We start from the raw sequence: 13,143 nt of genomic DNA, 5'->3' as shown, positions 1-13,143 counted from the left end.
TGCTTGGGAAATCCCATGGACAGAGGAGCCTAGTAGGCTATAGTCCATGGGGTCACAAAAAGTCAGGCATGAGTTAGCAACTAAATATACACGCACATAGGAAAAATGATTGTATTTGAGGATGAGGCTAGAAATGAGTAAGAGGAGGCACTTCCTGTTCTCCCCGCCATCTGTCGTTATAATGATGTCATTTTATCAGTCTTCTCGTGTGTCTGGCACCTGTCGGCACTGTGCTGGTGTCAGTCTGGATGGTCTGGTAATGGCTTTCGATTCCCACCACTCTGTTGAGAGGTAGGATGCCACAACCAGCAGCTTTTTGACTGCAACTGAGACAGACGAGCTGGGTGACTGTCATCCAGGTCCTGCGAGAATGGAGAGCCCTGTGATCCCATGGGCTGTGTATCGGTTTATTGTTCCATCACTCAGTTGTATCCAACTCTGCGACCCCATGGCCTGCAGCATGCCAGGCTTCCCTATCCTTCACCATCTCCCAGAGCTTGTCCGATTCATGTCTATCCAGTTGGTGATGCCATCCAACCATCTCATCCTCTGTCGTCCCCTTCTCCTCCTGCCTTCAATCTTTCCCAGCATCAGGGTCTTTTCCAGTGAGTCAGCTCTTCGCATCAGGTGGCCAAAGGATTGAAGCTTCAACATCAGTCCTTCCCGTGAATATTAAGGATTGATTTCCTTTAGGATTTACTGGCTTGACCTCCTTGCAGATCAATAATCAGCTTCAGTTAAAAAAAAAAAAAGGCAAAGATTCCATCAGGACTTTGCCTTTGCTCAGATGAGTTCTCCAGTCAATAGTTGAAAGTTAATTCTGCATCCCTTTCTTCGTGTCCTGGTTCCTAGTCATCTGCTGAAATAAGTGGTTTGCATTTAAAAAACTGAGCTCTGAAATGTGTAGATGGATGGCTATTTATAGACATTTATTTTTAAATGTATTTGAAAAACGAGTAGATGAATGCTTATGAGGCCCATTAGTTACTTCTGATGTTTTACTATGAAAATGCCAAAGGTTATCAAGGATTTAAGTAATTTCATATTTAGAAATGCTTCACAGCAACTCGTTATCCAATATTGACTTCCACATTATAGAAGTATCTGTTTAAGGCATGACAAATTAAGCATCATGTAGTGGGTTTGATTTGACAGATGTCAGGCATCTTGAATAGTCTGATGTAGTGACCAGTGCCGTTGAGACGTTCCTGCCCTTCACTCTGGCCTCTGCAGGAGGAAGTGGGTTTCTGACCATTCCCATCACCCTGCCAGCGAGTGAGGTTTCAGTGAACAGCACACTGCAGGGTCGTGAGGGGGCACCTAGCCCAGTGCCTGGCATGGTGTGCTTCTCCAACCTATATTTGCCGATTCCTTAACCCAGTTTATAGAAATTTCAAGATGAGTGGTAGTCTAAAATGTGAAGCCTGGAACGTTTCTCTGGTTGAAAACTATGTTGTTGTTGTTTTAAATATCAAATCCTAGCAAAAATAAAATCCATGAATAGTTTTATTTAGTCTTGAAATATTAAGACTGATGTTATTATTAAATGTGCAGATAAATTGAACTTCTTTATGTTATCAGCAGACATTAATTTCCCTAAATCTTTTTGGAGTTATTTGGTTGTATTAACTTTTGGAGGTTAATGTGAAAATGTGAGAATCTTGAATTTTGAAATCCAGCCAGTCAGTCTTTACTGAGTACTTGCCCTGAGTTAAGAGCTCCAGTCAACATAGGTGCTTTAGGGATTAAGAAAAAAAAGTGCACTCCCCAAAATGACCGAGAAAGAAGGCTTGCGCAAAATGACCTACCCACGTTTCCTTCCTGAGGTTATTTAACCCTGGATAGGAGTAGAGGTCTGCGATTAGACTTGGTTCATGTCCTGTACCCCAGGCTAGCTGTGTCTGACAGTTTGGGAAACTTCCATAACCTTTCTGTGCCTCAGTTTCCCCATCCATAAAATGAAAGCAGCAGGCACCCCCTTGGTTTTGATGACATGTAGGTGAGAGGTGCACACAGTAAACCCGCAGTCCATGCTGACCACTATTTTTAGCTCAGGTGACCCTTGGAATAGCCTCGGCGTCCATCTTCCACTCTCTATTCCTGTGACATACTCAGACAAAAATCGATCAGTGAAGAAGAAATATTGCATGACATCCTTTATACGTGGAATCCAAGAAATGATACAAATGAACTTACAAAACAGGAAGAGACTCTCAGAGAATGAACTTATGGTTGCTGGGGAGAAGGATGGGGGGAAGGGGTAGTTAGGGAGTTTGGAATGGACATGTACACACTGCTATATTATTATTTTAAATGGATAAACAACGAGGACCTACTATATAGCACATGGAACTCTGCTCAATGTTGTGTGGCAGACTGGATGGAAGGGGAGTTTGGGGAGAATGGAGATATGTGGCTGAGTCCCTTTGCTCTCTACCTGAAACTATCACAGCATTGTTAATCGGCTATACCCCAATATAAAATAAAAAGTTAAAAGAAAATATCAATCTGATCCTGACCGAGAAATGATCCTTGCTTGGTTTTTCAAAGGCTGTGCATGATTTCATCCTTAAGCCCAGGATTACTTTTGAAGGTGACATGACGGGAACAGCGACCAGCACACAGGGTGGCCTTCACAGTCCGGCAGGCGGGAAAGCACCTGGCCCCTTCCACCAGCCTCCTTTGTTCTTTGAGGTTTATTTTAGTCCTCTGAGTCTGATACCTAATGGAAGCCTGGCACGTAAAAATAACTCTCATCCGAGTACAGTTGTAAAACAGCTAGCTCTTTGAAAGTGAGAGAGTCGGGGATGAAGCCTGTGGCTTGATCATCCCCATTATTTTTAGAGAGAAGCCCACCTTCAGGTGCCCACCCGTCCTTCCTGGTCCCTGCCCCCTGGGGTTGATCAAGGCCAGCCGGGAGCGTGACCTGAGCCCACCTCCCCGCCCCCCCGTCCCCCGCCAGTGCTCCAGCTTCCTCATTTTGGTCTTTTGCCAGCCGTCTTCCCTGAAGTCATTACTGGTCATTGACCTCTTCCCCAGAAGAATGCTCAAGAGGTCTCTGAACTTGAAACAATTTCCACATTTGGTTTTACACAGGAGCCCGTTCCCTTGTTTGGGCTGGGTGGTCTAAAACCAGGCCACGCAGGGAAATAACCCTGGCAGCACCAAGTCACGAAGTGCCTGTGGCTTGTCAAGGAAACAGTCTCTGAGAAGAGTTGGTGTGTGCCAGAGCTCATTACCTGGGGCAGCTGGGTTGTTGGTCCTCAAATTAAGTGCGTGGTTGGACCGACAAGAGTGAGTTCATAGGATAAGGAGTCAGGACCCCAAAGTCAGCCAGGCTGAGATGGGTCTGATTGAGAATCTAAAACCCACTGTTTCAGCCTAGAGCCCCTGCTGTGGGTGGAACCTTCCTGGCACAGCTGTAGGTAAGCGTGGGTGAGGGTGAATACTGCACACTGGAGAGATGGGGGTGGAGGAGCCCGGAGACAGCTGTCACCTGGCCTGCTGAGTCCCCCTCCTCTGTTATACCGAGACAAAGGTGGCCCTAGCGGGGGCTGGCTGTCATTCACCTTCCACATGAGACTTGAGCCCACACTGAAGGAAAGCGACAAGCGCTCAGACTGGGAATGACTAGTGACATTGACCTAATGACCCACTGCCTGGTCTAGTGCACTATCCCAGGAGGTGTAGATCTGGGCACTTAAAACCATCCCAGATGCCAGTGCTGGGTCTCTAACCAGACATGCTTCATTTTGTGACTCAAGGTTGCACTTTTTTGTTAGTCTGAGGGAGCTTATCCTAGGGACAGTTTGTAGCCAGAGAACACAGCCTTTTCTGGCTTGGGAATACAGGATCCTGAGGCTGTTTGTGACCCCTGCCCCATGCCCTTGAGGATGTATGGGTGGGTTGGGGAGGTCAAGGTTCGGGGCACTGAGACTCTTCCAGGTTATCAGAAGCCTGCAGGTTAAAATGCCTTGTCTCTGCCGGCTCTGCACAGGCACGTGGGACTGAGTTGCATGGACAGGAAGGTGCTGGGCACCCCAGTCTCTCAGTTCAGTTCAGTTCAGTCACTCAGTCATGTCCAGCTCTTTGCAGCCCCATGGACTGCAGCACGCCAGGCCTCCCTGTCCATCACCAAATCCCTGAGTTTACTCAAACTCATGTTCATTGAGTTGGTGATGCCATCCAACCATCTCATCCTCTGTCATCCCCTTCTCCTCCTGCCTTCAATCTTCAACCCTTTTCTAAAAGCAGAGCGCGTGAGTTTTGCATTGCAGATGTGATATTTATTTTTAAACGCTGTGTGCAAGCAGTGACGCATCCCCTGCCAGCTAATCTGTGTTGTGTAAAAGCACATAAACCACAAATTATTGTTAAAAGGGAACAAAGCCAAAGAACAGATGCAGTGAACCGCTTGTATCATGTGACTCGAGGGAAAAACTCTGCAAGAGGCATTTTTGAGCAGCAGCAGAGGGAAGACCCATGTGACCAGAATGAACAGGCAGCAGATTCTGCCCACTTGTCTTCTCTGGGGTAGCTGACACCTTCCTTTGTCTCTGATTTTCAGGGCACTGATGATGACCATTTCTCTGTGTGTGTATTCCTTATTGCTCTTTCATTAAAGTGAAGTGCAATAATTGGCTTGTACATGCTGAGAGAAAAAAGTCAGGAGTATAGAGCTTGCAGTATCATCACAAAGGGAACAAATGTGGGACTTGAGTGGGAGAATCATGCCAGGCCTGCATCTCAGCACTAGGTGATACTAGGCAGGCTGGTTTACTAAAGTCAGAGACTGTCATATAACCCAAGCCCCCTTATAGTAAAAAAAAAAATTGGTATTAAAATCTAAGAGTAGAAACGATACTCCTTGGGCCAGTAGTAGAACTGTGTTGTGTTTCCATGAATGAAAGTTGAGACCTTCTGGATCAAGAAACAAAAAACATGTGTGGGAGGAATTACTTCTTCCCTGTCCAGAGGTCAGGGGCTGGTTGGTCTGCATATTCTCCCTGAGGATGAGTGATGCCCTGATGCCCTGGGTGGGAACAGAAGGCTGTGGCCCAGGATCCCTTCTGTCCATTACTTTCCCTCGTGGGGCTCAGGTTGCTGGAGGGAGGGCACCTGCGGAGGGACTGTGGGGCCCAGGCCCTTTGCTCTCCCTCTCCAGATAGTTACAGCCTGGCTCTGCCTGGCCCTGACCCCATCCCTTCTCCGAAGAAACTCCTGGTCCAGTGCAGGAAGCAAGCAGGACACAAGAGTTTGAAGTTAGCAGCAGGGATGCTAGTGAGTCTTGGGGTGAATTGGGTGTCAAGAAAGGGTCCTGGAAGAGCTGATGATAAACGCCAAGATCCGAAGTGCCCACCAGGAGAAGTTAGACTGGGAAGAGGCCCAGAGCTCCTGAGAGGAGGAAAGTGCAGGGGTGTAGAGTAAGAAGACAAAGTATGGCTGGAGTACAGAGAGAAAGTCTCAGGGGAAATAGGGAGCAATAAGGCTGGGCAGGAAGAAAGGGACCCCTTCAAGCAGGCCTTGAGAGGCCACCAAGAGGTGCGGAGTTACGCCAAGGGCAGAGGGACGAACAGAGGAGGGGCAAGAAGACCAAATGAAACTTGGATTTTTCATGTGTTGATGGAGGTGGCAGATTCCCCCTCCTAGTAGAGAGTGTCTGGAAAAGTTTCAGGGGCTGCAGCGTCTAGAAAGCCTTGCCTTTGGACATTGTGGGATATTGTTTCATGTTCCATAAGGAGCAGTCTTGTTAACATGAGCCCAGGGCTGTGTTTTCTAGGAGGAACTTAGGAATCCAGGCCAACACTGAGTGGATGACCCAGTAGCAAAGCAGCTTCGCTCATCCTGGTACACTGTTCTTAAGGTTGTTTTCCCAAATAATCATCATCTCCCTCTAAGGTGCCCTTTAGGGCCATATCACAGCGCTGGGGAGAGCTGACAGGAAAATTAAGCCTGGACACAGCATGGAGGGGGTTGGAGAATTTTGCCCAGAACCTTTGGCTCCACCTGAGTCCTTTGGGCCAAGCAGCCCCCACCAATCCTGAGACTCCCAGTCCTGGATTTATTTTGGGTGGCCTTTGAACTTCATGTTTTGAATCCTTTTCATTCCAGAAGAACTGTGGCTATTTCTGTTTTGAGGTCAAGAAAAGATCTGAGTTCATATATGAGGGACCTTCAGGTTTCTGATTCCATGTAGGAAGATGAAGATGTCTACAGTGGACATCATTGATTGGGCATGATTTCCAGGCCCTGAGGTCCTCCTTGGCAACAACTTGGGTGCATGTGGAGCCAGATTCATTTTTTAGGGTCCGATCCAGGTCCAGGCATGTTAACTACATGTTGAGGGAAGAAATCTTGGAATGATGAATGAGAGAGTGAATGCATCAGTGAATGAATGCCAGCTCCAACCTGAGGTACAGTTTTCAAGTCGACGATTTTCACCCCAGTAGTTCTTTCGACCTGCCTCTCTGTCCATTCCTGTGGCCCCCTCCAAGGTGAGTATCCCCTGGGGCAGGGGCGCCTGACAGGGCTTCTCCAGGCCTGGCCCCTCCTGCCGCCACCTTCTCTCTGCAGCTTGTTACCTCTGCATTTCCCCTGCATCAAAACATACGTCTGAATCACATCCCCCAGAGCTTGTGAAGACTCAGTTAAGATCTTATTCTCATGGGAAGAGCCCCTATGTGGCTTTCCAGGGATACTATCCTAGCCCAGGGATGGAAAATGGGACAGCCTCTAAGTGATTGTTAGTTCTTGCCAGAGCAGCCATCCTCAGTGACCCTCTGCTGAAGGGCCACCTGGGCATCTTTTTAGATGCAGATTCCAGTCTGAGTGAGTCTGACTGAGCATGGGATGCCAGCCTGTGGTCAGAATCCCTAACAGACTCCTAGGTGTTTCTGGGTCAAGTGAACAGCAGGGTGGACAATGCACGTAGTGCTGGGTGGTGGGGTCCCCGGCTACATCTGGCCTGGCCTGGGAAGAATGCTGGGAAAGACTGAGGGCAGGAGGAGAAGGGGGCGACAGAGGATGAGATGGCTGGATGGCATCACTGACTCAATGGACGTGAGTTTGAGCAAACTCCAGGAGATCGTGAAGGAGAGGAAAGCCTGGTGTGCTGTAGTTCATGGGGTCGCAGAGAGTTGGACACAACTTAGCGATTGAACAACCGCAATGACAACCATGAGAGAAGTGAAAGAGAGAGGTTGCATTGGGTCCTAAATCAGCCCTCCTCATCCTAGCTCACCTAACTCTTTAGCTCAGAAGTACACATTTTTAAAATGTGGGCACATTATCAGAAATCCATGTTTCCCTGTGTGTGCCAGGATTTGTTAGTTGATTCCATTGATGATTTGGGTGTATCTTTACCTGGTCTCCAGTTACTCAACATGAATACTCACGCCCCTGGAGACAGCTAAACTTTCTTTTGAAGCTAATCCTTCCTAATGCCCCAAATGGGACTCCTGATGCAGTGTCTTGCTGACTCATTTCTTCTTTTGCCCGTGTCTATATTCCTTCAGTGATCAGGTGTTACTGAGTGCCCGCTCTGCAGGAATCTGACCAGTCCTGGTGATACAGTGACGCTCAAGGGGCAGGGCCCCTTTCCAAGTACTCTAAGCAGTCATCCTGTTTGTGTGCAGTGTGAGATGGGAGGGCTAACAGGGCTGGCTTGTTGGAGGGACACTGAGGCCTGACAGACTTTGAGGCGAGAGGAGGGCAGGGGGAGACATGTGATTTGCTCATGAGAGCTAAGAGGTGACCCAGAGCTGCCCTGACCCATGGCACCTGGGTCAGAGCCAGGCCTGGTACCCAGCTTCCCTGATGGGATGCTGTTACTTGCTCCTCACCGTGAGATTAGGGGTGGATCTGAAAAATGCTTCCCCTCTTAATGACTCACAAAAGAAGCTGAGAAAGCCATCCTCTAAGTCCTGATGCCTTTATGAACTGAGTTTGTGATGTCTTTTCCAATTTTAGTTAAAGACCTCTGACAAAACGTGCAATGGTGAGCAGGAGACTCTCTGGGTCTGCCCACAAAGTGCAGAGCACTTGAATGCGGTGATGTCAAGGACCTTCTTCCCTGAAGATAAAAAGGAGGCTTTACAAGATTAGACATCCCAATCCCTTCCGTGTGGGAACACGCTGGATGCTGTGTTTCATTAAGGCAGGGCTATAAAATCGATGAGTGCTCTGGTCATGATTGTCTCTTTCCTAGAGGCCCCAGTCAGACACATTTTCCTAAGTGCGTGCTCATGGTCACTTGGGTGGAGCCCACCACCCCCCTTCCACTGACTTCCTATTGCCTTGTGGTCTGAGAGGGAGGCTGGTAGAATGAGAGTACCCTGCTGGCTGCGCTGGGAGCTCTCTCTATGAGGGGAAGGACCACAGGACTGGGGAGCGGGGACGGTGGGCAGGCAGGGGGAGCCTCCTTGCTGTTGCTCCAAAGCAGAGGAGCACCTTATACATCAATGAGAGTCTCAGGACACACAGCTTTGTATGGTATCTTTGACTGACATTCCTGCCCAGAAATGCAGGCTTGTTCTCGGAGGATGGGAGCTCTCTTTTCTCTGAGAAATCTTTAAGAAACTTTTCCAAAAGGTATAGTGTGTTGCCCACACGCAGAATATTCTGCCTCAGACCCATTTATCTGGGTAGTGTGCCTCACCAGTTTTTCACTGGGTATCAGGAAACTGAGTTGCCTTGGTTTTCCAGTGCAAGGGCTATATGAATGATAAGGATTTTCTAGGAAGGAGGGGTTATCATTATTATCATTGTTACTAAAAGCTCATCATCCCCTCCCTTTAGAATTTTGAAAGAAAGTGTTACTCAGTCTGACTCTTTGAGACCTCATGGACTGTAGCCCACCAGGCTCCTCTCTCCATGGGATTCTCCAGGCAAGAATACTGGAGTAGGTTGCCATGCCCTCCTCCAGGGGATCTTCCCGATCCAGGGATAGAACCTGGGGCTCCTGCATTGCAGGCAGATTCTTTATCATCTGAGCTACCAGGGAATCTCCTAAGCTTTTCTGATTACTGGCATGGCCCTTGGAAGGAAGCGAGGAGGATGGGGACTTGCTGAGAGATGGGGGGACATTTTGGTTATAGGAAGGGAGGCCTCATGCTTGGGATTAATAGTAAGCAATAATTAATAGTAATGTTTGGGGTTAATAACTCCATGACTCCTGAAATTTCCAGGACTCTGGACCAGTTTTGCAGAGACTTTGGGGAAAAAACAGAGGTAGAGAGACAGCCTGTCATTGGATAGGCCTGGTTCAGATCCCCATTTTCCCTCTCCTGGTTGGGTGATGGCATTCTGTCTGAGTCTCAGCTGTTGCTTCCCTAAACTGGGACTCATACCCTCTGTCTCGAAGCCATGGTACCCCCAGAACCCAGAAAGGAGAGGGAAACTTCCCCTGGGGACGGGAGCTATGCGCATCAGAAGGACCAGAACCCAGGGGACTGTGATGAACGCCCCTCACCTGTACAGGGCTGTCACAGGACCTGCCCCAACACATGGCACGCGGAGCACCTGGGCCTCCGCAGGTGTTTATAAATGACAGCCGTTGTTTATCACCTTGTAAATCTTGAGTTCTTAGTGCTGTTTTATACGATTTGTGGTTTGTTTGTTTTTCCAGCATCATATTTCCTTAAGCGAGCCCAGTTTTGCTCCAGAGTAAGAGCTCAGTTCTAGAAAGAAATACTCGCTTTTGGGAATCATTGCCTGCACTTTGCCTTTTCTAGGTCAGATGCCATGCGTGTTGGATTTGCCCTTCAGAACAGTCCTGCTGGGAGGTTGACACTGAGGGTGTTTTTGGTTTATGTTTTTGGATTGTTGTTTTGTTACTGAGATTACCAGATTTCCCAAGCTGGATTCATGCCTGAGGCTGTTGTTGGACGTTTTTGTCTGTTGTGCCAGCTGGTGGTCAAACGTGTACTCCGTTTCTTGAGTTCTGTCTGGCTCTCCTCACGGCTCCTCCAGCCCCGCAGCCCTTGAACATGAGCCTGCCCCAGAATCACCCGTTCAGACATTTGGGCCGTCTCCAGGTAACTCCTCTTGGGTGGTTATTCGTAGCAAAGGGGAAAGCGGTAACTTTGCAGTGGGAACACGTGCAGACGGCGCCATGTGGGACACAGCAGCCCCGAGTATCTCCTGATACGACGTTCCCCCTAGAAGGGTACAACCTCAGTTCTGTGGCATTTTTGCCGAAATGCATGATCCGAATTTAATCACAAGGAAACAATGAACAAACCCGAATTGAGAGACTTTCTACAGATAACCGGCCAGTACTCTTAAATCTGTCAGAGTCACGAAAGACAAAGACTGTCACAGGTTGGAGTGGACCCAAGGGGCATGATGCATTGTGGGCTCCTCAACTGGAGCGGGAAGGAACCTTAGTGGACACTTGGCAAAACGTGAATATGGTCTGTAAAGTACTATAGTCAAAAGTTAAGGTAATAGTATTGGGTCACTTAAGGCCCTTATTTAGATAATTACGCAGTGTTTCATAAGGTATTAACTTTGGGAGAAGTTGCATGAATGGTCCCGGCATGTTTTTTACAACAGGGTGTGGAGTAAAGTGCTTGCAGTTTGGAGCCGGAAAGGCCTGGTCTGGGTTCAGATCTTGCCTCTGATAACTATTAGCTGAGCGACACAAGGCACGTTGCATTTCCTGTGTGAGCCTCTGTTTCCTCATCCGTCCCCCCACTGGAGTTTCTCTGAGGATAAATGCATGTGCAATCCACAGTGTGTAACGTTCCCTTCCCCAGTGATAAAAAAGGGATTTGTCTTCTTTCCCGCCTTCCGGCCTTTCCCTGACCTGCCCTTTATCTCTTGTCAGCCTCCACTGTGCACCTTCTCATGAGGTATTTTCCGAAACCTACACGTGCATTTACACCCAAAGTCTAGAAAGCAGTTTGTTGTTGTTCAGTTGCTATGTTGTGTTCTTTTCAACCCCGTGGACTGTAGCATGCCAGTCTCCAGGGTTTGCTCAAACTCATGTCCATTGAAGTCAATGTTACCATCCATCCATCTCATCCTTTGTAACCTCCTTCTCCTCCTGCCTCAGTCTTTCCCAGAATCAGGGTCTTTTCCAACAAGTCAGCCCTTCGCATCAGGTGGCCAAAGTATTGGAGCTTCAGCATCAGTCCCTCCAATGAACATTCAGGGTTGATTTCCTTTAGGATTGACTAGTTTGATCTTGCTGTCCAAGGGACTCTCAAGAGTCTTCTCCAGCACCACAGCTCAAAAGCATCAATTTCCAGGTTGTAGAGATGAGAAACTCTCTGACTGGCTCTTGCTGTATGAAGCCTGAGCCAGGATTGAGTCCTGGTCCATCCTGCTTCAGCAGCCCTTTTGCCATCTCAGGCATCCTTTAGGATTCTCAGTCAAAGCCTTCTAGACACTAGGCCAACAGCATTGGCATCACCTGAGAGTTTGTCATGAACGCAGAGTCTGAGGCCCCCACCCCAGACCCAGAGACTCAGAATCTGCATTTTACCAGGTGATTTGAGATTCAAAAAATCCTCTGCTCGAGGACTCCACATAAAAGGACTTGACTTGCAGGAGAGCAGTGTCTCCTTGTCTGTATGTACAGAGGGGGCTAGATGAGAGTCGATGTGAGAGCTGAGAAATGTGAGCTCAGAATAGAAAAGTCTTCAGAATACATCATTCCAGGTCCATCCTTGTGTGGAATTCTCTCCCCTAAAGACTTTAGAGGCCTGAAGTCCTGCCAACAGCCTGGGATTCCAGCTGGGGCCTCTTCATGGGATTCCCTGGCCAGGGTCTTGCCTGGAAGGGATTGTTTGTTTTCTGTGGGACTTGGGTTTCTTGTTCTGTTTACTCGCCTGTGCCAAGCATGCCTGGAGCCTCCACACAGAGGCTGGTGGCATCCAGCTGCAGAGGGTGCCCACAGGAAATGGACAGCAGCACAGGCTGCTTCTAAGCGACAGAGGCTTTGTGGCAGACCGGATTCCTCTCAGCTGGACTCAGGTGCTGTGCAGGCTGTCTTTTAAATGAAATTAGCCTTTGTTGGATGATCCAGCTTTAAGTGCCTTTAAGTTTAACCACCAGTAGGCTCTACGAGGCGAAGGCAATGGCAAGTACTCCAGTACTCTTGCCTGGAAAAATCTCATGGACAGAGGAGCTTGGTAGGCTGCAGTCCATGGAGTCGCTACTAGTCGGACACGACTGAGTGACTTCCCTTTCACTTTTCACTTTCACGCATTGGAGAAGGAAATGGCAACCCACTCCAGTGTTCTTGCCTGGAGAATCCCAGGGACGGGGGAGCCTGCTGGGCTGCTATCTATGGGGTCGCACAGAGTCGGACCCGACTGAAGCGACTTAGCAGCAGCAGCAGCAGGTTCTACGAGGTGAGACCACCACTAGCCCCATTTTGTAGCCTTGGACTCTGGGACTTAGAAAGGCTAGTAGGAGCCTAAGATCATGTGGCTTGTAAGTGGAGCTGAGATTTGAACCCAGAGCTTCCTTCAAGCCCAGTTCTTGAACCTTATGTTGTACTGGCCCAGGTTCCCTTCAGTATCTAAAGCAGGACGGCCATCCCAGTGCCCTCTCATACACGGCGTGGTGGTGGTGATCCTGCAGTGTCCTTCCTGTCTTTTTGTGCTTGCCCTGGGTGGACCACTTGCCAGGCTCTCTGACTCCACTCTCCAGCGGGGCTGGACATGCTGATGGTCACTCTTGGCACACGGGACAGATATTGGGTTTTGGTTATATAACTGCAATTCCCAGAGAAGGAAGATTGGCAGGCTGGGAGACCAGGCAGAATGTAGGGCAGTCGATGCTTGGCATGGTGCAGCTCCTGGTGGAAGGGCTGGGCTCTGCACAGTGCCTTTGAAGTGTGGACACTTCAACAAGGTCTGGGGCAGTCAGAGGGCGGGCTGCACCTGGGCAGGAAGCAGCTCAGGGAAGCACCACGGGTCGAGGCTGTGCTGTGCAGCCGCTGTTACCGTTCTATAGTCGGTTTCCTTCCGCGTCTTCCCCCTTTCTAACAGATGAGCAGAGGAAAGCACAAAACCACCAGAAATTCTAAATTAATACCCAGCCAGTGTGGCTCATCTTTTCACCAAGACTCCGATGAGGGAGAGGCTGGTGTTTTTAAAAATCTGGTTCTCTTTCAGATGCAACTGAAAGGCT

The 13,143-nt window shown here is 48.8% G+C and overlaps 1 protein-coding gene across 4 annotated transcripts in view; it reads left to right on the top strand.

Annotated features, from left to right (window-relative positions):
* Positions 1-13,143, top strand: part of EEPD1 (endonuclease/exonuclease/phosphatase family domain containing 1) — a 191,522-nt gene that overhangs the window by 106,915 nt on the left and 71,464 nt on the right. The gene's annotated exons all lie outside the window — the stretch shown is intronic.

The sequence above is a fragment of the Bos taurus genome, chromosome 4, assembly GCF_002263795.3.
Source record: "Bos taurus isolate L1 Dominette 01449 registration number 42190680 breed Hereford chromosome 4, ARS-UCD2.0, whole genome shotgun sequence".
Lineage (NCBI taxonomy): Eukaryota > Metazoa > Chordata > Mammalia > Artiodactyla > Bovidae > Bos > Bos taurus.
Note: the sequence above shows the minus strand (reverse complement) of the source record. Positions and strands in the feature narration are given on the sequence as shown.